The sequence below is a fragment of the Lepidochelys kempii genome, chromosome 2, assembly GCF_965140285.1.
Source record: "Lepidochelys kempii isolate rLepKem1 chromosome 2, rLepKem1.hap1, whole genome shotgun sequence".
Lineage (NCBI taxonomy): Eukaryota > Metazoa > Chordata > Testudines > Cheloniidae > Lepidochelys > Lepidochelys kempii.
This window is the reverse complement of record NC_136381.1, coordinates 34933500-34958015: the sequence shown is the minus strand read 5'-3', so window position 1 is coordinate 34958015 and position 24516 is coordinate 34933500. Positions and strand designations below refer to the sequence as shown.

General features: G+C 38.6%; 1 protein-coding gene across 6 annotated transcripts in view; it reads left to right on the top strand.

Annotated features, from left to right (window-relative positions):
* Positions 1-24516, top strand: part of ZFPM2 (zinc finger protein, FOG family member 2) — a 445067-nt gene that overhangs the window by 385182 nt on the left and 35369 nt on the right. Inside the window, exon 1 of one of the 6 annotated variants that reach the window (XM_073330337.2) lies at positions 8059-8100. The exons of the other annotated variants lie outside the window; for them this stretch is intronic. The gene's annotated coding sequence lies outside the window, so the exon portion shown is untranslated. Of the gene's footprint in view, positions 1-8058; positions 8101-24516 lie in introns of those variants that run through there. 6 annotated transcript variants of the gene reach the window in all.

The window sequence follows — 24516 nt, the reverse complement described above, 5'->3', positions numbered from 1 at the left end:
CTTCTTAGAGTTTGCATGGACGTATGGCGCGTGCTGTGTGTCTGCTTTTGTATACTTTATTTATTCTCACTGTTCTTTTGCGAGGGCAGGTGCCTCATAACTCACTGCTTCACTTTTCATGAGTTATGGCCCTTGCCCACAGTCATGAACAGTAAATATAATATAAATATCCCTCTCTCTTTTTTCTCATGGACACATACACACTGTGAAGCAGCAGTCCTTATGCAAGCAAAACTCTCAATGAAATCAATACTCTGTGCATATAAATGCTTGTGCACCATGGAAAAATATAGTCACATACCAACAGTAGCCCTTCATACTATTAGCATGGGAATATTGTCACTAAAACCAGTAGAGCAGGATTATGTCCAATGTGTATGTATGAATTTAACAAACTACTATTAATAAATCAAATGTAAAGAACAGTTGCCATAGCCATTATAATGGCAACTGCTTCTTTCCTGTGACGGGATTCACTCCACGCCTGAGCACCTCCTTGTGGCTGGGTCTGGGGATCAGCTCTCATCTGGTCTAACTCCCACTTCCGTTGCTCACTTGCTGTGCAGCCCCTCTTGTTCTCCAGCACTTGGAGTGCTCTCTTTTCGTGACTCACCACGTTACTGCATAGTTTTCCCCTTCCAGGGTAGCAGTACCACCGGACAATCTGCCTGTGTGCCGTCTCAGGCTGTCTTTTCTAATTCCCAATCTGTGTCACTTTCCCAGTGGCTGGTACAGGAATCCAGGCCTGCCTGCTATTCTGGTTTCCAGTGCAGGGACCCTATCACATGTAAGGTTATTTGGTCAATGTGTTATGTGCAAGATGCAATGGAAGATGATATTCCATCATACTGGATTATCATTAATCAAGAAACAGCTGCCCGCAGCTGAGCAAATGCAGCTTCTCTTCCTCCTTAAGACCAAACAGGCAAAGACAAAGAGGATGGTATTAATCCTAGTGACCAAAGAAGTGCAGTCGGCAAAACAGCCAAGAAGCCACTGAAGCGGTTTTGTTAAGCTCTTTGGGCCTATGCACAAAGCCTGAGTAAATGGACTTTGTACTAGGATTTCTGTGCCAGCTGGACTGAAGAAGACAAAATCCCCACCAAAGCACTCTGCAGCTTTAGAACTGGAATAGCTTTTCTGCTTAGAACACCACCCGATGCTTGATTCTCTAACTACTCTGCCTCCCTCTGCTCCAGCACCCCATGTGTGGTACAGTAGGTGGAGTCCTCACGGAACACTGTTCCTATCCCATAGATGGCAGACCTCATTGATGGCACATACTCTCCATATACTAATGCCACCGCATCTCAGCACAGTAACGTTGGTCTGATATCCTCAGCCCTTTGGCCCCACCTATCTTTAGCTCTTCTTTCTCCTATCCAAGGTCTCTTTGTTAGATTTCTTTTTCTGACTTTCTTGAATGACGGATATCTTGGTAAGAATCATTGTCCTTGCCAGTGGACACTGGGTGCAGCCTCTAATGGCTACCACAAAAAGACAGTTTTTTCCAGAGCAGAGCAGGTGGCAATAGCCTACCAGAACATCATGCTTTCATGCTTTCTATCACAGCACTGTCAGCGGTTGTGATACTGAAGACATTGTTGGGAAAGCAATGTAACTGACGTTACAACTGATTAACTGGCTGTATATACATTTAGACTATTTTTCAAGCTGAGTGGAACTCATTATGACTGGTATAGCGGGGAGTCAACCCCCCTCATTTGTACCCCCCCCTTAACCCTCATACAAGGTGGGAGTGGTCCCAGCAGAAGGTTGGCTGGGACCTGAATGGAAAAGGGGAAGGCTGATGGCCTCCCACAAGTATATGGAAATGATTATGGAATTACTTGCACTGTGCAATTTTATCTGCCAGCTACTCCCAGACATTTAAGAGTAAAGTTGCAGACTAATCAAAACCACATCCATTGCCTCCTGTCCTTTTTCTAGGATGGCCGAATGCATAACACAGTGACTGTAGTAGCACAGTTCCTAATCCTGAGGTAGTAAAAAGAAAAGGAGTACTTGTGGCACCTTAGAGACTAACCAATTTATTAGAGCATAAGCTTTCGTGAGCTACAGCTCACTTTCTCAGATGCATCATAAGCTTTCGTGAGCAAGTACTCCTTTTCTTTTTGCGAATACAGACTAACACGGCTGTTACTCTGAAACCTGAGGTAGTAATAATTGGTCATTATTGTGATAGGTGGCATTTTCTGCTCCAGGGACTCTCTAAAGGCCAACATTCCATCTAGCCACCTCTCTTGTTCAAAATTATATTTGCCATTTGGAGAGATAGTGAGATAAGTACTTACAATCTTTTTAATATGCTGAATACACCCAGCTCAGTGTATCCTCTCAGAGATTACTTGGCTGATGCAATGAAATGACATACTCAGGCTTAGGTTGGGGTTTGGCTGAGAGCTGGCTGGCAGAAGCTTAACCCAGACAAGGCTCTGGTAAGGTTGGTAAATTGTGGGAAGCTACCAGAAATGATGTTTTTGTCAGCACCTATGACTGAGGAAATGTGCCTGTGCTTTGTGACTCAGGCTCTCAGTTTAAGGGTTCTATTAGATCCTTCTCGGTTCCTCGGTGTTCATGTCACAGTTGTAGCAAGAGGGTTTTTTCCCATTTTCTTTTAGATGGGGGCCTTGATATAGCTATCCATGGCTCTGTCTCCTTGAAATTAGACCAGTGGTTCCCAAATTTTTTTCTGCCAAGGACCCCTTTGGCATCTGACTAAATTTCCTAGATCCCTTTCATTTTTCTTATCTAAGTTTCATGTTTTTATTATCTATTAGTTAGGTTAGATTATTATTTAAAAAATATTTTTGTAATGAAAATAAGACTCTTGTTCTTCTTTGTGCTTTCATAAGTGTGTCACTGTCCATATTTTTATGTTTCTCCCCAGTGACAGTTATTGATGATGTTTCACTATCAATACCAACACTTTTGTCACTTTGATCCTTGTTGATTTCACATTCTTTTTCAATAGTAAATATATTTTTCTTCTTAATGCTTCCATTTTTTTAACCACTCTTCCATTTTTTGTCACCTCACCCTTATTTTCACTTTAACTAAATTTGTGGTGCAGTCCTGAATGGGAAATATCGGTATTACTAGAACACCCCCCGCCAGCGTGGGAACAGCCCTGCCAGCATGACCTCTCCCACATCATGACTGAGAGGCCACGGTGTGCAGAGGATGCCATTTTGTTCTCAACCTATCCTCCTTATTCAGACAAAACTCCCATTAAAGGAAATAGGAATTTTGCTTGAGTGAGGACTGCATGATCAGTCCCATAATCTGTAGTACAGAAGACATGAAAGAGGATACAAACTAAACTTTCAAAAATCATTTTTTTCAAAAGTCATTTTTTAAATAATTTTTGAACATCTTTTTTTCCTTTGGAAGAAACACAGGGCTGTCGTAATGGTTTTAACTAATTAAGGATGCAGCCTAATGCACACATTTTACATTACTAATACAAACTTTCTGTTATCATTGTCTGTTTTTAAGAATGAAGAAGACATTTCTTTGGTGCGCTTCACTGCTCCCCCATTGCTGACTTCACTGAGACAAAATGTAACATATTAATGTTTTGAAATAAAAAAACTTTTTGAAATCAGTTAACTTAAAGGTTAAGTGTATGGCAGTAGCTGAACCCAAAGTAACTTAACCCCTACTGAATAAGGCCTAAGTGTAAAGAATAAAGACAGCATTTTTCTTCTTCCTTTTTTTAAAGAAGCCACATTAAATGTTCTGAGTTAAGTTTTACCATTCATAATGAATGCAGTCTCGCCATTCAAATGCGACCATAAGTACACAGAAGATAAGAATTTAATTAAATGTAGATTAAAACCAAACAGGAAAACACACTCGCTGATAATTTTATCCCATCCTCTGGCCATATTTTTTATACTTGCTTCTTGTTCTTCTTTGGGCTATAGCTTATCAACATGCCAATAGTACCATAACTCATTACATCTGATGGTGCAGCTGAAATGTGCAAGCTTGGTGCTTGAATTTCAGAGTCACTTAAAATGCAAAGCATGTAAATGTCTATGTTAAATATATTAGTGTGGTAATGTTAGTGAAAAGAAAGTGATTTCTAATAAATCCTTGTACCTCACATCCTACATTAGCATTGCCCAGTCACAAACTGGTTAGGAAAAATCTACTAAAGCTTTCTCTTAAAAGCAATCACTTATGTTTTCATGTGTCTCACATTGCCATTTTCATCTTAGTTTCAGTCAGTGAAATAGATCACTAAAATATGTAGATGCTATTCTAGTGCTTGGCTAGATCAACATACAGTGACAGGTGACAGTGAAATATTTGATTTACCGGCATAGCCAACTATTGGTGAATTCATATGAATAATCCATATAGGAGGCTGATTTTCTTTTTAATATTGTAGATGTAAATCATTAATATTTAAAATGAAAGATGTTCCCATTGGTTGAATACATGTCTCCCGAAAAAGTTCTGACATCAGTTTTACTGAATTTGTTCTCCTGCAGGTGCTAAGCACATCTGCAACAAGTTATGTAGCTTCAGATTATTTCCATAACAAAAGATAAATGTGTTCTTGAAAGAAATTAGCCTATGTCCATTGTTGGTTATTTTGTGCTACTTTTTTTCCCCATTGAACGTACTATATATTCCATGGGAAGATGTTGAACAGTTCAGATATGTGGAGAACTCCACTCATGATGAAACAGGCACCGGACTCAGCTCAGTAATTTTGAGATCAAAGTAGTGGTTTTGTTAATCAAATATTATGCTAAGGTTTAAAATGTCAATGCATTCTTTAATATGCAGTCTTGATTTATTAAGCGCTATTAAAGCATAACTGAAATCATTTATATGCTTACACTTTCTTGTATTTATAACCAAGACCTGTAAGAACTGGAACATCCTTTCATTTTGCAATAAGAAAAGAATTATGTTTTGCCATTTTAAAGGCAAATACATTATTTAAGTATATATTGCACTGAGGTGTTTAAGATGGCTTGGCAGTTGCAAATGAAGACACGGACTTGGAGTTTTGCTGCAGCCCTTCACCACATGGCATTTTCAAATGAAAAAGATGTACCTGCTACTTCTTATAACCATGTAACAATGAACCTAGACTTAGTTGCTGAATCAGAGTGGAAATTGCTTCATGTCTAAAATTTAATAACATCAGAAAGCAATGTCTAATATAATCAGTGCCTCATCAGAACCATACCCAAATTGTTGTTGCTCAAATGTAGGGCAGAATATGAAACCAAGACCTAAAATATCAGACATGACAGTACCAGAAGTACAGGATGCTTACAATAGTTTGGTTTAATTCCCTTCACATTTTCTGTATGTTTAGTTTCATGATACAGGTCAATACTGCTACTGATCAGCACACACAAAGTTCCCATTGACTTTTCCACATGAAATAATGGTGAGACTAAGTCCTCAAGTTTTCCATTGTAAATAACCCTCACATTACTAAGAATGACAGTGACATATCATTAGTTTGTGTCAGTTGGAACCAAATTTGAGTCTAAAATTAAGAGCATTGGAAAGTTAAAATGCTGAAGCCATTTGACATTTTGAAAAAGGTACAGTATTGTAAAAGCTTTTTAGGTCATGCCAAAAAAAATAGAGACGATATTAGAAAGGAGAAACGTACTTAAATAGCCAGAGGAATGAAATAAATTTCCTTGCCCTCACAAGGTCCACTGCCACTCTGTGTAAGCTCAAAAGCTTGTTTCCCTCACCAGTAGAAGGTGGTCCAATAAAAGATATTATCTCACCCACCTTGTCCCTCTAATATCTTGGTACCAACACAGCTACAGCAACACCGCATACAACCCCAGTGAAACTTCAGAAGAGAACACTTGTTGTTACTACAGCATTATCATTACTAGCTTTGGTTTTCATACAGTGGGTGTAATTGAAAATGCAATATTTGCCACTCCACAGATATTGTGTTATTCCGATATTCTCTGTTCTATGCACAGGAAGATGAGGTAGTAAATGTTGAGTTTTTAGTGGCACCTCTGTCATGGAATTACATCTAACACTGCATATTTTGATAGTCCAGAAAGCTAAAGGGAGAAAGATGCCAACATGGAGAAGTTAGTTCTTCCCATTTTAGAAGGGACAGCTGACTACATCACTGTGGAGAACCAATTCCTCCTTCCACATCTGCATATTGCAAGGCCTGAAATGCAGAAGAATTGATACACTTCCATTTTCTGTGGTCATGGGATGGAGAGCAAGCCGCAGAGAGACTGTGAAGAGGAATCCTGCTCTTGCTGTCTTCACACAAGGCCTATTTTTCTGTTTTTTGTATGGTAGATTGGTATTTGGCCTTTTACTAATATAGAACGAAATATAATGCAGTAAAACTGCCCTCTGCTGGACAGATTGAGGTTTGCTTAGTTGTCTCATATACCCTATACTTCTAACTGCTAATGGTGATTATTTTTAGCTCAGATAATAGGAGGCTGTCCTTTTGGAGCAGGAGGATCTGTGTACCATCCCAACTAATGTGACATAGTTCCAAGTAGATGTGGTATGTAAAAATAAAGTCTGCATGTAGCCATGGTTTAGTTATATTTTACTATTATGTATTATGTTTCAGAAGTTCTTTGCTGGTAAATATTTTTTTGTGCTGCAGCTGAATTGGTAAATGGAAGTATATTTGTATTTGGTAAATGGAAGTATATTTTGTACTGTATTACAGGAAAAAATTGGTACTGGTGTAGTATGGTATTTTCCTGCCCGTTGTAGTTGCCTTTCAATCTTATCTATATGTTACGTAAAGCACAGCTCAAGCAAATAGCTGCAGCTTTAAATGTAAAAGTTTGATGTCCGTCTGAGGATAAATTTAATCAAACGTTATTTTAATTGAAATATTATTCCCCAGGTTACAGCAGCAGTCTGAGTAGTTGATTTCTGCCTTTCATTGCCTTTTGTCCAAAGGTACTTACATCCTCATCAAACACTGTAGTGACCAAATCATCAATTCAGCAAGACTAGTTTTAAGTGAGCTAGAGGGGAGAGAGTCATTTGATTAGGTTATTTTCTGAAAAATATACATGAAATAAAACAGGAGAAGTAAACAGTGGGAAAGGAAAAAGGAAAAAATGCCCCCTACTAATAACAACAGTGCAGTCTATAATCTCTCCTAATTTCCTGGCTGGAATGTAAGATCCCCCGTAATTCTCCCTCTCCCCCAGTCCCTCCTTTTTGTCTTTTGTTTTACAAGCACTTAATTACGATATCAGATGGGAATCAAAATATAGTTCAGGCAGTCTAAGTGTGCTTATTTGTGTGTCAAATACCTATCTGCATCAGGTACAATGAGGAAATAACATCACCTACCATTAACACTTGTAATTTATGTACCTGTTTTTCCCAATGCAGTGCCCAGTCTTGAAGTCAGATTGTGGTTAATGCATGTTGCAGCATTAAACAATAATACATTCTTCCCAGAAAAACTAAATGACAGGTGTAGCCATTGATGCTGTAAGCAAATACTGTGACCTAAAGACTTGCAATCTGCTTCAGTCTATACTGCACATCCTGTGACAACAGAATTGTGCTGGAGAAAAAGACTGACAAATGCTGGATATAAACTTCAACTTTTTCCCTTGAAATATGTTTTCTATTTAGTTCTTGAACTAGCATGTATTAAGATAAACTGGAAATGATCATCTCCCTGAACGTGAAGCAGAAATGGTTTCCTTTCTCTCTGTCTAGAACATCAGACTAAGCACTGAAGCAAATGTGAATGTAATATAGTCTGTTTTCATATGTTACAATATCTAGGAGTAGGTACACTGTTCCCTGTGAAATGTGGATCCTTGGATTAATTTTTGCAGCTGGAGTCTTGCTGCATTATAATTGCAAGAAGTATTGCCCTAGTGATTATTTCTCCTGACTTCCCCATTTCTGCAAAGGAAGCAATTACAAAGAATCAAAGTGATAATACAGCAAACATCATTTTAATTCAGATTTCTGTGATTTATCAGTTATTATATTTTGTATTTCTCTGCAGATCATTGATTCCAGTTTGATTTTGTTCATACTTCAAATTTTGTCTAATTCTAGGTAAATATAAGTCACATTTTTTACATTATATCCCACAGAGGATTTTATTTTTTCATTTCAGTAACCATTATTTGAATAATAAAAAAACACATTACTGTATTCATAATACACTGCTTATGTGACAGTTTTTGAACTTTAATATTCTTTTCTGTAGTGTAATGGCTTAGCAGCCTATAAAAGAGACATATTGTTTGTAATGTTTCTTACCCGCAACAAATGATGCAGTTCTAGGGTTTATGAAATGGCAGTAGTTTTCTAAATTTGTGATTCTTCTGTGTTCAGCAGTCAAGAACAGTTGTACATCTGCTCAGCACAGACTTTAGGAGACTATGAACTTTAATTGAGGAAAAATAATGAGGGTTCAGGGACCACTGATACATAGCCGGTTGGTAAAGCAGGTGCGCTGCTGCCAGATCAATGGATTATTTACTCCTTTGTCATAAACAAGAAACAGTTGGTTGTGTATGGATACTACATTCATATTCTAAAGACAGGCTGCCTTTTTCTGTTTCCTTGTAAACACAGCATTTTAAACACTTTTAAAATTTGTGTGTAGTAACTTTGCTTCTTAATTTAATGATACTGTGTTAGCATTAGCAACAGGATTTTAAAGGTAGCAATTTTAATTCTGGGATGATCAAAGTGCCAAACATCTTAGTTTATATCTTGATTTCTTAACCTCATTTAATATCACTGATTAACTATATATATGTATGTATAATGTGCGTATATGTGTGATCTCTGTGTATTCACATGCATATATATATAATAGATGCACAGAGAGAAAGAGAAAGTGAGAGGAAAAATAGAGAAGAGGGAGTTTAGGCCAATCTTTTAGAGTCTGGACATTTTAATGATAATGTTGTTTCAGGATAGACTTTATACAAATTTTACACGTCACTGAAGAATAATTTCCTGATGCTTTAATCAGAAAAAATGCAGAATGCTTTTCCATGTGAGTCAAGCAAGCAAGCTGTGGTTTTAGTAAGCGCTCTTAATCCTGTGTATGCTAGTGACTATCTTTTACACACCTGAGGACTGTGCAACCTAAAAGGGCAAGGTCAGCCAAAAAGGGCATGTTCTACTCTAATAGGCATTTATTAGCAAAGCAAACAAAGGGCAATGTGCAAGACTGCCTGGAATAAGCTTTAATTTCCACTCTAACAAGTTACTTTAGTCTTACATAACTGTATGCCATTCAAGAAAACATGGATACTTAAATCCATGGTGCCAGAGGTCATGGGATTAAATTTCTGGTAATGGATGTATGCCAGGAAAATCTGACACCTGAAACTAGGGGGTAAATGTACTTTAGAAACTACCACTCGCAGCATTTACCAACACTTCATCACATTATTTACTAAAAAATTATTAACTTAAGTATTGGTTTTAAGAAATCATCTTTATTTCTGAGTTTTAATGTCAATTTGTGGATATTTTTTCTCAATTAACTTTTTCCTGCTTTTTCTTTTTTTATTGACAATTCTGTGTTAATCCCTTTGGGAATTTGAATTCCAAATGCTAAACATGAATTACAACGTCAACCTCAAGTTGTGCATAAAGAACCTGTAACAAAAATCACATACCATGTGAAAAATGCAAATATTTTTTCAGTGAATGGGTCCTGAGTTTCTAAAATTATATTGATTAAAACTGCAGCCAAATGTAAATAATTAGCCCAAGGAACATTTATTTTATTTTATAGAAATTACAAAGCATCTTGTCTGAATAGCAGTGTTTCACTTTGTATTCTTCATCCTGCCCTTCCATAATTCCCCACAATGGAGAATGGAGAGCACTTTCTACTCTGTGGCATGCATTTTACTGCTATGAACCCTATTGTATTCTCTTGTTTTTAGAAGACAGTGATAATACTGCATACATTAGTAGATAGACTGGTCTTGATTCTGCTGTAAAGAAGGTTTAAATCTGGAGCAGTTGGGTAAAATTACAACTAGTAAAGGTGTAAATCCAAACTAGGATTCTGCAATCAGTCAGGTGCCACTAGCAGGGAGCATAGCCAACTTTGCAGTGAGCTTCATGGCATACAAGGCAGTGATTGATGAGTGAGAAGGCAACCCATGGGAAATCTGTTGGTAATATAGCAATGGAGGTGCCTGTTATCAATAGTTATGCTGCACGCTGATATATTCCTGGCATCTCCATATTGTAAATAAACTAATTCTATTAACTATATATCAAATCCCAATTTAAAAAATGTTTCTGAAATACTAACATATCTCATATTGATGGAAAAATGGTAATTGGCTAATGATTTGTTTATTCCACTGTGTAGCCTAGAGTTTGGGAATTAAGTGCTTTCATTTTGGTTAGATATGAAAGGATGGGGATTTTGAAAAAGAAATATGCGGTAGTTATTTTGCTGCTTAATGAGACCATAGATACTGTTAGAATTCAGAAACCTTATGCTTTGGTGGAATAGCTTCTCTGTAGAATTTTATAATGGTGTTTCTGCTAATACTATTGTCATCTAATAAAATCACCTGAAGCAGTAATGATCCTAGTAAGTTTACGTTCCTGCTGGATATTACCCAGAGATTTCTTTTGCTAATTTTACAGACTATAATTACAGTCAAAAGAGGCATTTACCGCTGTTTGGTATTGAAAGATGCATTCAGGGAATAAGAGACTTGTCTAGTGTGTCATGATCTAAAGCTACGTGTAAAAGAAATAAAAGATTTGTTAATCTTTAAAGCTGTACACAAAACTGATATTTTATCTGCTGCTTTTTGTCAAAAACCCTGCTTCCTTAAGAAAAAAATACATGTTTTTGAAGTATGTTCCTTCTGGTCTGACCACCATGAGCTTCGTCTGCACTTATAAAAGCTGGTGTAATAGCTGTATGCATTTTACAGAACCATCTCCTGAGTGAGCCACAGGGGTTAATCTGTACTTCAACAGGATCTAAAGATTCACTCAAATCCCAGTATTTTTTCAGTTTTAAATTGTATGCTGTCAATGACAGGTTCTCCTTTCCTTTAATATCTTGTTATTGTGGTTTGTTGGAAGGTTTGCAACAATATTTTAACATTAGCAAAGATGTGGGCATAAAAGTAATATAAGCAAGATTTTTATAGTATTAGTTATTCCTGCTAGTATTGTATATTTTTGTGAAAGAAGCTTTTAGTTCCAAAAATAATTTACCAAAAGTCAAAGTAACATTTGAAATCTTAAAGTGTTTTACCTGTGTGATCTGCGGTCACATCAAGTTATTTTCATTTTGGGTCTCATGGTATTCTATTGTGAGGCATTTGACCAACTAAAAGATATAATTGCCACCACAGACAACTTCTTGTTAAAGAGCATATCCACTGAGGCAGTCCAGAGTTATGGGTTGGAGGTGAGAGCTAGCAACATACTTAGCTCCCAGCAACCATGTACAGGTATGTGACAAATGTATAAAAATGTTTGCAGTCTTGGCTGCATGTGGAGTTTGCACCCTGTACAGAGCTGGATAGAGATAAACTAACTGTCTCTCCAGTGCTTCCATTAGCTTGTGGCCTTCTCATGGGGATTACAGATATTCTTTCAAAGTAAAATAGGATCTTCTTGAATAATAAGTGTGATCACTTTAGTCATGAGGTTGTCTCTGAGAATAATAATTTCATTAATTACCTCTAGTAGGAGGACACCTAAAATCCAGCCCTTATTAGATTTTTGGTAATCTCTAATCTTCTGTTATTTAATAAATTGCCCTCCTTATTCTCATGCTGCCACTCTTCTCTACCTCTTTGCAAACTGGCTCTTTACTCTATCAGGCAAAGGCATAACAAAATAGAAGACTGGATGCTGAAGTTACCAAAGTTCAAACTGGAAATAAAATGCATTTTTTTTTAATATCGAAGCTAAGTAGTCATTGGAATAGATTACCAAGGGAGGTGGTAAATTCTCCATTATTTGGATTTTTAAATCAAGACTGTATGCACTAATTGAACCCTGAGAATTTGGATAGATGCTAGAATCACTGGGTGAAATTCTGTTACTTGTGTTATGCAGGTCAGACTATTTCATCATAATGGTCCCTTCTGACCTTAAAATCTATGAATCTATGAAACTGCCCTCTCATGCTCTTCTTACTCTCCTTCCAGCTGTCCCCTCACACACCTCTATATTTTCATGAGGTTTTCTCAGAGGTCTTACCAGAGTTTATATCTCAGATTTTTTATTATTTTTACCCATCAGGAGACCTAGGGCCAGATTTCTGGTGCTGTTTTGCCCCCTTTGGGCTGCTTAGTAGTGAAACGAGAATGGTGTTACCAGACAACTGGGGATTCCTCCAGTTGCAGAGTGAGGGATCCCTACTTGGCATATTAGTATAGCGAGCTTTTCACGGGAGATGACATGGTCAGAGCACTAATGTAAAAGTGGTATAAAGCTTTACCTTGCACAACTCAGCTAGATGCCACCATTTGGATCCTCAGTTTGATTCCCTCTACAGTAATTGCATCTGAGATTCATGACAGAAGAAAGCAGCTTGCAGGTTACCAAATGTACAGTATGATAGCCACAACCACTGGTTAGATGCCAGCTTTAACAAAGATGCTTTATAGGATCGCTGAAGCTTGGATTTGTATATTCATAGACTGTAAGGCCAGTAGGGAACATGACAATCATCTAGACTGACCTCTTGCATAACAGAAGTGAAAGGAGCTTGGGCCAGCCAAATGGTGAAGGGCAGCACATGCTTCTTGACCTTTGTCCCTGGGTGGGCACACCCACCTTTCAAAGCTATTCAAGAAAGAACTAAATCCAAAATGTGTTCACAAACAACTATTAATATAGGTCTGAGGAATGGTGTCTATGAATAAATTTCCAAGTACACTAGATTTAAGGAATGAGAGGATTGTAATAAAGGACTTCAGATATGTTCACTCTGAGTCTTCAACACCTTTCAAGAAGTGAGGATTCCTACAGAAAGGTTCAGGCCCAGTTTGTAATTCAACCCAGAGGTAAAAAGTTCATGGTGAAAAGATCCCAAGAGTAAGTGAAGTGAATGAAAGATTTAAAGAAAAAGGCTATTGTCTGCCAGGCCTTTTCTACAAAATGAACATTTTTTCACTTCATTCCCTGAACTGTGATTTTAACGGTTCAAACTTATATGAAAGAAAAAGATATTATAAATTAAAGAAAGTCAACACAACTTGGTGTTGTAAGGGAAAGTATATGATGTGTATGTTTGTATTAGCATGTATCTCATAAATAAAATCCATTGACTACTGTAAAGATTGACTAGATAACCCACTTTCTGGTCTTCACTACCCTCTTCTTTAACATCAACATCCCTGCAATTCAGACACAGAGAGGTCTGGTCAGTGACCAAGGGTTCTATGATGAACCAGTGGTCTCATCAGAAAAGTCATATTTCTGTGATTTCACTTCAGTAAAGAAGTCGTGCAGTTATGGAAGAGGAAACATTTGGTCAAACTTAAAGAGTCCCAGCCTCCCCTCCAATTCTATGAGTGGAGAGGAGATGAAACGTGAGGAACTGAGTTGAGGGAAATGTGGAAGAGGGGAAGAGGCAGTTTCACAATATGCTTTCATCTTTCTTCCTATTCTCATGAAAGCCTCTCCACTGGGGGATTCGTAGGAATACAGATGTGCAGCTGTGGGGCAATCACACTCTGCCACATTTTCTTTCCCGTTCCCAAAGCTGTGAGAGTAAGTTACTGCAGACAAACTGCTGTAGGTTGATCAGGTTCACCTTCTGTGCAGTGGGACCTGGCTTGCAAGGCCTAAAAGGCTGAGCAAGATGTGCTTCATGGATTTGGGTGAGCGGGTGAAAGATTTTATTCATTTTGGAACCTGAATATTCATTGCATACATGCAAGAAATAGGAGATCCAAATATGAAGCATAGTCTCAATGTGGAACCTTAAGTTGTTATGAAACAGTGAAGTCTAATCAAACAGTTGGCTGAATTTGTTGCATATGGCAAGCTGATTTTGTTTTTAAGGTTGATTTTGGGAAAGTTACCTAAGTGTTGCTTCTGCAAAGAAACCTAAAACATGCTGAATAAATTCTATGAATCAAATAAAAAGTTGTTGTTGAGATTGTCAAGAATCAAGTAAGGTACTTTGCAATTAAAGTATGCATGCCATCTTAAGTCTTTATTCCAAAAAAGTATCCTTATGCAAATAGAATAAATCACACTGCAAGCCTTTCAGAAATGCCATTTTCAGACTCTACCTTCTGATGATTACTGGTCTCTTTTTTCTGCAAAGTTCTGTAGAGAATATATTTTAATTAGCTTCCACTTGATACCACTTCAGACACACTGCCCAGCTTTGACCCAAAGTCTGATCATATAGAATCCATTACAAAAGAACTGGTCATTTGAGTGCTTTAATATAGCTTTGCATTAATGTGAGACATCATTTAGACAAGGCATTAAAAGTGTGATTTTAGTGACTGAAGTGTGTAGGGTGGGAAGAAGCTTAATCTTTATAGGAAGAACAATTTCAATTAGCTCTAAAATATTAATTTGTTGTTATAACTATATACTCTAATGTATTTGGCTACAAAAAAAATCCTATGAATAATACATTGCTAGATCTCAGTCTAATTCCTAGATTGTAACTAATACTGTCTATCAAAACAGGAAATAATCTTTTAACATTCGTGATTCTGGTTAAAAGTTTTAAAAAACCTGATTACTTGTGACAATGAAGTTGCTTTTTCCAATGTGATGTCCAAAGATACCTTAAATAAAACATACATCATCAGGCTAGTGTGTTACTAAACAGTTCTTAAACAGGAACTTGTCATTTGGTTTAGAAATTAAGTACATTTGTTTGTAAGATGAATGTAAAACACAGTATTGTCAGTAGAAATAATGTATCCACCTATGGGAAGTATAAAGATATTATCATGAAAAAATGTGGATTGTTATTCTTTGACAGTGTTTTTGGTAAGTAAATTTAGTACAGTTGTAAATTTTGCTATCCTTGATTTTCTCCTTTAGCCTCATCTACCTGTAAGCTGGTGGCTAGTAGTATTGTTACACTTGGAGATATTATAGTACAAGTTTGAAAATTCACATTAAAGTCACTGGGAATCACATAGATAAAACTCTACGAAGCACAGAAGATGTTTTATTTGCCATAGCTATACCTAGAGGATAGAGGGGGTTAGCTTATGGTGTCTTGGCAAGCTGGTAGTTTTTGATGGTTACTGCTATTTTGGACACCAAAATCTTTCTTTTAAAATTGTTTTAATTGAGAGGGGCTCTAAGGTAACTATGTGCTGCTGCAGTGGTGCAAAGCTGCCCTAAACCTGGTTAGTCAACCATTAGAGGTTTCCCCCTTGCATGGCATAGCAACTCCTGCCCCATCCCGCTTATATAGTGTTGATCTCAACTGCTGGAATTGCTGATTGGGTCTATTAGCAGGTGGTGTAAATTAGAGGAGCGTTAACTTTGACAATTATGACATAGTATATGTCAACATAATGAACTATTGCACTGCTGATCCAATTATACTGGAAAGAAAGGGGTGGAAGACATTTATGAAGTTCTGCACAATGTGTTCTGAGTGGCATTTCATTTTGGTGTCACAATTGGCCATAGCTTGATTTATGGATGAAGCCTACTACTAGGATTTTTGTTCCCCCACCCCCACTCCAATTTGTTCCCTGACATAGGCCAGATTCTCTGCTTATCCAAACTGGTGCAGCTCCACTGAAGTCAATGATGTGATTGACCTTGATTAGTCTAAGGCTTCATTTATGAGAATATGATCTAATGGTTTATCTAGGGACCAGTCCCACCGTCATTGAAGTCAGTGCCACTTTTTCCATTGACTTCAGTGGGAGTTTGATCAGGCCTCTGGAGCTATGTTTTCATTCTCTCCACTCGAAGCTTACTTATATATGGGAATATGACAAAGCCTTTACCAACACTATTGGTGCTTTGTGACATTCATCAAGATATATTTCTGTAATTGATACCTTCTCCTATTGAGACTTAATTTGTCAGGGACACTTGCTTAGTATGTTCAAGTGTACTATCACTCTGCCGCTAAGCCAGCAGTTTATAGTTACTATTAACCTTTTTTAAAAGTCCGTATTTAATTTGATAAATAATCTCAGTTTGAATAAACCAGTTCCTTAGTTCAACTCTGATATAAAGCTGTTGTATTTTCCATTTTCGCCCACCTCTTCATTTTGCAACAATTGATGGAAGTTAAAGAGAAACAACTTTTAGAATTCTATAAAAGCAGAGAAATCCAACTGCAGTTTTAGAAACTGGGTAAAAGAATGCTTTTGTAATAGATTTCATGCGGCAGTTGGCATTGGCAGTATTGCAAAAAGAGATGTATTCTGTCGTGCTCTGTTTGATCAAGTGCTAAACCCGTGTGATCAATAGAGAGACAGATGTCGGGTGCAGATGGCGATGCCGTGATACCTGGGGCAGAGTGGGCCTGCCAGAATGACAGAATGGGAACAAGGAAGAGCAGCAATGCAACAGAATGTGACAAATGAAATTAGGGTTTATACTAGTCGATAATTTACAGCTAATAGAAAGTGACAGAATTTTTCAGCATACAGCACACTTACTCTAGTAACACTATAGTCAATGTATTTTTCATGCAAAACTATAAGAGCTGTAGTAAAGACTAGGCTCCAGTTATATGTTTGTTATGATGTTGCAACTTGTACAATTGTTTTCTTTAAACAAAGCTAGTAACACAGAGGTTGAGCAAGGGCCAGGTATATAGAAGGACATTAAATCCTCAGCTTTGAACTCAATTTATCACCTACTCAGTTTGTGTAGCATACTCGTAAGATGAGAATGAAGAAAGATTTGCCAACTGTTTAGAGGACTATAAAGTAGAGATCCCTATTAGTCACATAAATAAGCACTGAATGTCCAGTGATAAATTGTACTTTTGAAATTGTCATCTATCTCATGGTTTTATTAATTGAAATTAGTGAAAGAGCACATTGAGATTTCTCTCCTACTCCCATTTCTCGTCTAAAATTCATAGTTAATGCACTTGGCAGCTTTTTGTGTTATATTTTATGCTGGTATAACTCAAAATGGGTTGATTGGTAGCCTGAGGTTATAACATTTATGTTAAAGGTTAAAATCACTTTTTATTTCCTTTTCTGGCTTTGCTGAGTCTCAGGAACAAAAAAAAAAGTATAAAAGGAGTTTTAATACATTCAGGGTAAATTATACCCTATGTCCATTACACTCCTCTAGTTTACCTGGTGTCAACGTTAATAAAAGAAAGCTCCCAGCCTATTAAAATCCAACATTATTAGTTATGACTGAAAGTTATATTTATGACTGAAAATGTAATGCAGTGGTGGAAGCTTTTATTGTGCAATTCAACATGTTCTTTTTACAGGAGAAAAGACATGGACATTTTTACAATAAAAGAGCAATTAGGCCCTATTTTGCAGACACAGTTTCCACAGGTACTGGGATTGAAGGGTCTTTCTATAGGCTTCTGTGATATGGCATTCAGCAAGCCTAACTCTGACTCAGAAAACAGAATTCTCTCTTGTTCTTCCTCTTCCACCTCCCCTTCATCCCTTTCCCTTACCAGCCCTTCAGCATTACACTCCTGCCCTCTAAGAGAACACAAAAACACATATCTTCCTATGCTTGTACAGGAAGAATCATCTTACTTGGCTCTCATATTAAGATCTGGACATAGCATGCACACAGTGTACTCTGAAATTTTACTGCTGTGGACAGGCATCGTTGAAGACAAACACACTGTCTTCAGGCCTCTGGAATTTATTTGTGTATGTTTTTATATCACACTCATCCCCTTGGAATCTTAGCATCAGTGAATAGTCACTTTGATTTGGTGTAATGATATTCACACCTGTCTTAAAGAAGGCATTTTGATACACTTCTTGTTGTGGTCTAGACATGAATTAGCAAGAGCTGGTATCTGATATCTCATAGCTTGTACTTAAGTGCTTGGACAGCTATTATATATGCCAGGAATGGGCAACTTTAAAGTAACAGAGGGCCACAAAATCTACTTAACTCCTTTGGTGGGGGAGAGGAGGTCAAGTCCTGCCCCCTGGGGGTGGGAAGCCTGTGGTGCTTGGAAAGTGAGCCCATCCCACGCTAGCCCCACAGTGGCAGCTCCTGTCCTGGAGGTCTGGGCCTGACTCTGCTCCAACCCAATGCCTCTTGCCATAGCATCATATGATGAGTGCCCATGTCCCTCCCCCACAACACTCCAGCTTGCCCCTTTCTGGCCCTGGCACTGCCAGATCACATGCCCCAAGCTGGGCTGTGGCACCCAAATACAGGGCCAGCTCTAGGTTTTTTGCTGCCCCCAAGAAGAGTGCTACTGAACCCTACCCCTCAAAAAAGGGCCGGAGTGCCGCCGAAGAAAAGAAAAAGGGGGGGAGGGAGGAATGCCGCCCATTGAAAAGTGCTGCCCCAAGCACGTGCTCGGTTTGCTGGTGCCTAGAGCCAGCCCTGTCCGAATAAAATGGCATATCAGGGATACATTAAGTCATGGTAAATTTGCTTGGCAACAACAGTTGTGCAGAGTCAGGGATTGATACTTGTGAGTATTAGCATGACAATGCACATTCCCAGTCTTTGTTTTAATTTTTGGCAAGGTGAATTTTGTGATTTTTCCATGCTTGCAGACATTATATGAAATTAGACACCTTGGAGAAAACAAATTCAGGTGTCAGATTTTGAACTGGCACCAGGATTCCCTTGCAAATTCTAGGACTCCTCTGGGAAATACTCAGCTAGTGAGAATAAGGGAAGTGGAACAAGGTCTCATATTCTTCTGCATCGTAAGTTTTCCTATATTAAATATGTTGGGTACAGGAGGATTTTTATGTATACCACATGGGAATGTACTCAATACATAAACCCCTGCATTTAGTGTTTGGGATAAATGTATAATATTGCCATAGGTGATGTGGTGGCCATAGAGGCAATAAAATTCTTCAACTCTTCTATCGTCTTTGACAACCAAGAGTTCCACTGGCTGTGTCTACATTAGGTTTTCTGGGAAGCGTCTCACAGTTCGCCCCGCTACTGATCCAGCTCCACCAATGGTAACCGTGGTGGGAGATTTACCAAAAGAATCAAGTTAAGTCAAACACAAAGCTAAAATATCTGCTTCACCTAATGTTCTTCAATCTCTCAGTTATTGTCCTCTTCTGCACCTCCTGGTCCTCACAATAAGAGCACATCTCATGCTGCATCTGTGGTCCTGATCCCTTTCCCTTTTTCTCCAGCATGTTCTACACAACCATACAGCCAAGTGGTAGCAAAATCAAACTGGAGTCAAAGAGCAGAGTAACTTTGGTACAGTGCATATGTTCCACGATAATTCTAGGTTATGCATGGGACTGTTTCCTTGAGATCAGTTGTTTTGGGGCGTTCCTACTGCTTGTCTGTATAATGCACCATAAGCCTCCATGTAGTGAATTGTGCTACATATATCACAGTTACTGACAGAGTTGTTTTGCATCTTGGATCAGTGTTCAGCTTGGAAAAGAAGGCGGTCAAGCCTGTAATGGAGACAGAAGAAGAAAATGCATAGAACTCTGAAAAAAAGAGAAGAGACTGTTAACCTTGAAACTCAAATATCTTACCAAGGGTGATGTAAGATTTAAAACATATCATAAGTCTATTGGTAATATACCCATCCTTTCTCCAGAGCAGTAGCCAAACCAAACAGAGGGTGGAGCAGGTCTTCTCCTCAGAGCACTGGCACAGCAGTATCAGCTTTGAAAGCTAGGAGAGGAACAATCACGTGTGATAGTGGGAGTCTGGCGTATTTCAGATGCCATTAATCCATAATCATGTATCCCAGCTGCTGCACTGGATGAAATGGACTCACCTGTTGCAGAGAGGTTGCCTTTTCAGCAACTTATGGAGCTGAAGAAGAATGAGCAGATGTATCAGTGGGAATTGGCACTAATTTAAGAAACAAGTCAGAGCGGTTGGTTTGCTGTAGCTCAGTTGACTATGGTTACTACTGTATGAGAGGAGTTGAAACTGTTTAAACAATATGAAACTGTTTTAGAGATTTATTTCGGGTTACATAGTATAGCACTCTGTAAATGGACTAGCTGATTGTTCAAATGGGGTATTGTGCATCAGGTTTCCTGGGAACCCTGATCTACTTTGAGTAGAATACCAGCAAACTTTCATTCTCCAATCTCTTACAGCTGCCTTTGTTTTAAACTGTAAGGCACTGAAAATTTCCACATTGCTTCTCAGATACAGCACATTTACATTAAGCTTAATATGTGGTTTATTGTGGATTTCTTAGTATATTATCAATGACATAGGTTATATCTTGTTTTAAATGATGGGTTATCTGCATATTCATGATGTAATACTATTTAAAATTATTGTAGTAACCTACATGAGTAGCCATATCATCATATGTGGATACAGTTCACATTTCCTGGTATGCTGTGAAAGCCAATAACTCTACTTTGATTAATATTTCTAGCTGTGTATTGGGAAATTGAATGAAATAAACACAGAGGGCAACCATTCAACTACAGTTTGAGACACACTGTCCTAGCTGAGGCTTGTCTTAAGATCTTCTATGACAGATCATGCAGACCTTTTGATTGTGAAGTAGCACTGAGATAGGATTACTTTCTCTTCTGTCCACATCCACAGGAGTTAGGAGAGTTGCTGAGTGGTGCTTTTGTCCAATTAGAATTTAAGGAAAATTATTGGTTGTGGAGGATCTCCAAAGGCATGTTTGTAACTGTGACCATATCTTTCACCTAAAAAGGTGAAAATTCACTATCAATTCAGTAAAGGTTTGCCTGATAGCTACAAAACAGTAAAGTTTTAGCTAATTGTCACTTGACCTTCAAATTAGACTAAATACACTAATTATAATGATCAGTGGTGAGGGTGTATGCATAACTTTATTTCAGCAACTGCGGAATGACCAGCTCTGCAACAGTTTGATTAAAGATACAAAATCACAAAATCAAGTAATTGCTTAAGGTTATGAAGCCCAAAGACACTGATATATAGGATCCCTGATATTAAACTTGTCACCAGGAGGATCTTTTTGGAGAAGAGTGATCACTACTACTTTCTAGAGCCTATTCTTAGAAATTTACATTTGGATGGCACCTATATCGTGTTAAAACTGGCATGTCTTCGTGTCAGTAGGCACAATTCCACTCTAACAGATGGCTATGAACATAGACTTGCCAAAGAAGCAGTTTGATTATTAGGGGCTATATTCACATCCAAGAATGTTTAAAAGGCATTCTGTATAAATTGTCTGCACCTATTGATAAGAGCACAGGGGATAACTAATTTTGAAAACAGAAAGATGAGGACTATGTAGCTAAGGAGGTTAGTAAAGGGATATAGACACCTTCACTTCTAGATCACTCAATTAAATTCAAGCAGAATCAGTCATGCTGGAAAGTCATTAACTTACTTTAGCTGTTTGATGGCCTGTGTTAGTGATCTCAATCAATTTCCAGTGAATATGTATCCCCAACATAAGTGTCACCTTAGCTGGCAGTCTAAGTGATCTACGCTCTCATTCATAATGGTGGGGTCCTTTTAGGTCAGGTCGGGGTGGGGAGCAATGAGAACCATAAAGAATCCTAGCAGTGGTATTGTTCCATTACTAGATGGAAATGGTAGAATTATCAATAATAATACAGAAAAGGAAGAAGCAGTCAATACATATTTCTGTTCTGTATTTGGGTAAAACAGATGAAGTAGTCATATCATATGATGATGACTGTCTATTTCAGTAGTATCTTGGGAGGATGTTAACAGCAGCTACTAAAGATAGACATTTTAAAATCAGCAGGTACAGATAACTTGAATCCAAGAGTTTTAAAGGGCCTGGTTGAGGAGAGCACTGGACTATTAATGTTGATTTCCAGGAAGTCTTGGAACACTGGGGAAGTTCCAAAAGACTGGTAGGAAGCTAATGTTGTGCCAATATTTAAAAAGGGTAAATGTAATTATAGGCCTGTCAGTCTGACTTTGATCCCTGGCAAGATAATAGAGCTGCCAATAAGGTACTCGATTAATAAACAATTGAAGGAGGGGTAATCTAGTTAATGGCAATCAAAATGGGTTTATAGAAACTAGATCCTGTGAAACTAACTTGGTGTCTTTTTTGATGACATTACTAGTTTGGTTGATAAAGGTAATAGTTTTGATGTAATAAACTTCTGTAAGGCATTTGACTAGGACTCGCACAATATTTTGATTAAAAACTAGAATAACATAAAATTATCGTGGCACACATTAAGTGGATTAAAAACTGGCTAACTGATAGGTCTCAGAATGTAAATTCAAATGGGGATTCATCATCGAGTGGGAGTGTTTCTAGTGGAGTCCCAAAGGGATCAGTTCTTGGCTCTACACTACTTAACATGATTATCCATGACATGGAAGAAGACATAAAATCTTTGCTGACAAAGTTTGAAGAGAACATAAAAATTGGGGGCTTGGTAAATAATGAACAGAACAGGTTACTGGATCACTTAGTATGTTAGACACAAGCAAACCATATGTATTTTAATATGGCTAAATTGATATATACATATCTAAGAACAAAAAATTAGGCCCTACTTCCAGGATAGGGGACTCTGTCCTGTTAAGAAATTACTCTGAAAAAGATTTGGGAGTTGTGGTGGATAATCAGCTGAATATGAGTTCCCGTTGTAACGCTGTGACCGAAAGGGCTAATGCAATCCTTGAATGCATAAATGGGAATCTTTAGTAGGAGTAGGAAGGTTATTTTACCTCTGTATTTGGCTCTGGTGCAACCGCTGCTGGAATACTGTGTCCAGTTCTGATGTCCTCAATTCAAGAAGAGGGTTCAGAGAAGAGCCATGAGAATGATTAAAGGATTAGAAAACATGCCCTATAGTGATAGATTTAAAGAACTCATTTAGATTAACAAAGAAAAGTTTAAGGGCTGACTTGATCACAGTTTATAAGTACCTACATGAGGAACAAATATTTGATATTCCCACAGTATTCTTGTCAGCAAGTTAAAGAAGTATGGGCTGGATGAATGCACTATAAGGTGGGTAGAAAGTTGGCTAGATTGTCGGGCTCAACGGGTAGTGATCAATGGCTCCATGTCTAGTTGGCAGCCGGTGTCAAGTGGAGTGCCCCAGGGTCGGTCCTGGGGCCGGTTTTGTTCAATATCTTCATAAATGATCTGGAGGATGGTGTGGATTGCACTCTCAGCAAATTTGCGGATGATACTAAATGGGGAGGAGTGGTAGATACACTGGAGGGCAGGGATAGGATACAGAGGGACCTAGACAAATTGGAGGATTGGGCCAAAAGAAATCTGATGAGGTTCAATAAGGATAAGTGCAGGGTCCTGCACTTAGGACGGAAGAACCCAATGCACAGCTACAGACTAGGGACCGAATGGCTAGGCAGCAGTTCTGCAGAAAGGGACCTAGGGGTGACAGTGGACGAGAAGCTGGATATGAGTCAGCAGTGTGCCCTTGTTGCCAAGAAGGCCAATGGCATTTTGGGATGTATAAGTAGGGGCATAGCGAGCAGATCGAGGGACGTGATTGTCCCCCTCTATTCGACATTGGTGAGGCCTCATCTGGAGTACTGTGTCCAGTTTTGGGCCCCACACTACAAGAAGGATGTGGATAAATTGGAGAGAGTCCAGCGAAGGGCAACAAAAATGATTAGGGGTCTGGAACACATGACTTATGAGGAGAGGCTGAGGGAACTGGGATTGTTTAGTCTGCGGAAGAGAAGAATGAGGGGGGATTTGATAGCTGCTTTCAACTACCTGAGAATTAGTTCCAGAGAGGATGGTTCTAGACTATTCTCAGTGGTGGAAGAGGACAGGACAAGGAGTAATGGTCTCAAGTTGCAGTGGGGGAGGTTTAGGTTGGATATTAGGAAAAACTTTTTCACTAGGAGGGTGGTGAAACACTGGAATGCGTTGCCTAGGGAGGTGGTGGAATCTCCTTCCTTAGAAGTTTTTAAGTTCAGGCTTGACAAAGCCCTGGCTGGGATGATTTAATTGGGGATGGGTCCTGCTTTTGAGCAGGGGGTTGGACTAGATGACCTCCTGAGGTCCCTTCCAACCCTGATATTCTATGATTCTATGATTATGACAGTGGTTCACAAACTTGTTCCGCCGCTTGTGCAGGGAAAGCCCCTGCCGGGCCAGGCTGTTTTGTTTATCTGCCATGTCCACAGATTAGGCCGATCACGGCTCCCAGTGGCCGCGGTTCGCCGCTCAAGTCCAATGGGAGCTGCTGGAAGCTTCCTATCACTGCAGCCTCCCCCTCAGCAGATTTTTCACTGCTTGAGGCCTTGTGCCAGGGTCTATGCTTCCAGCAGCTCCCATTGGCCTGGAGTCCTCCTTTTCTTTTTACATTAGAGTAGTTCGCTTTTTAGTTC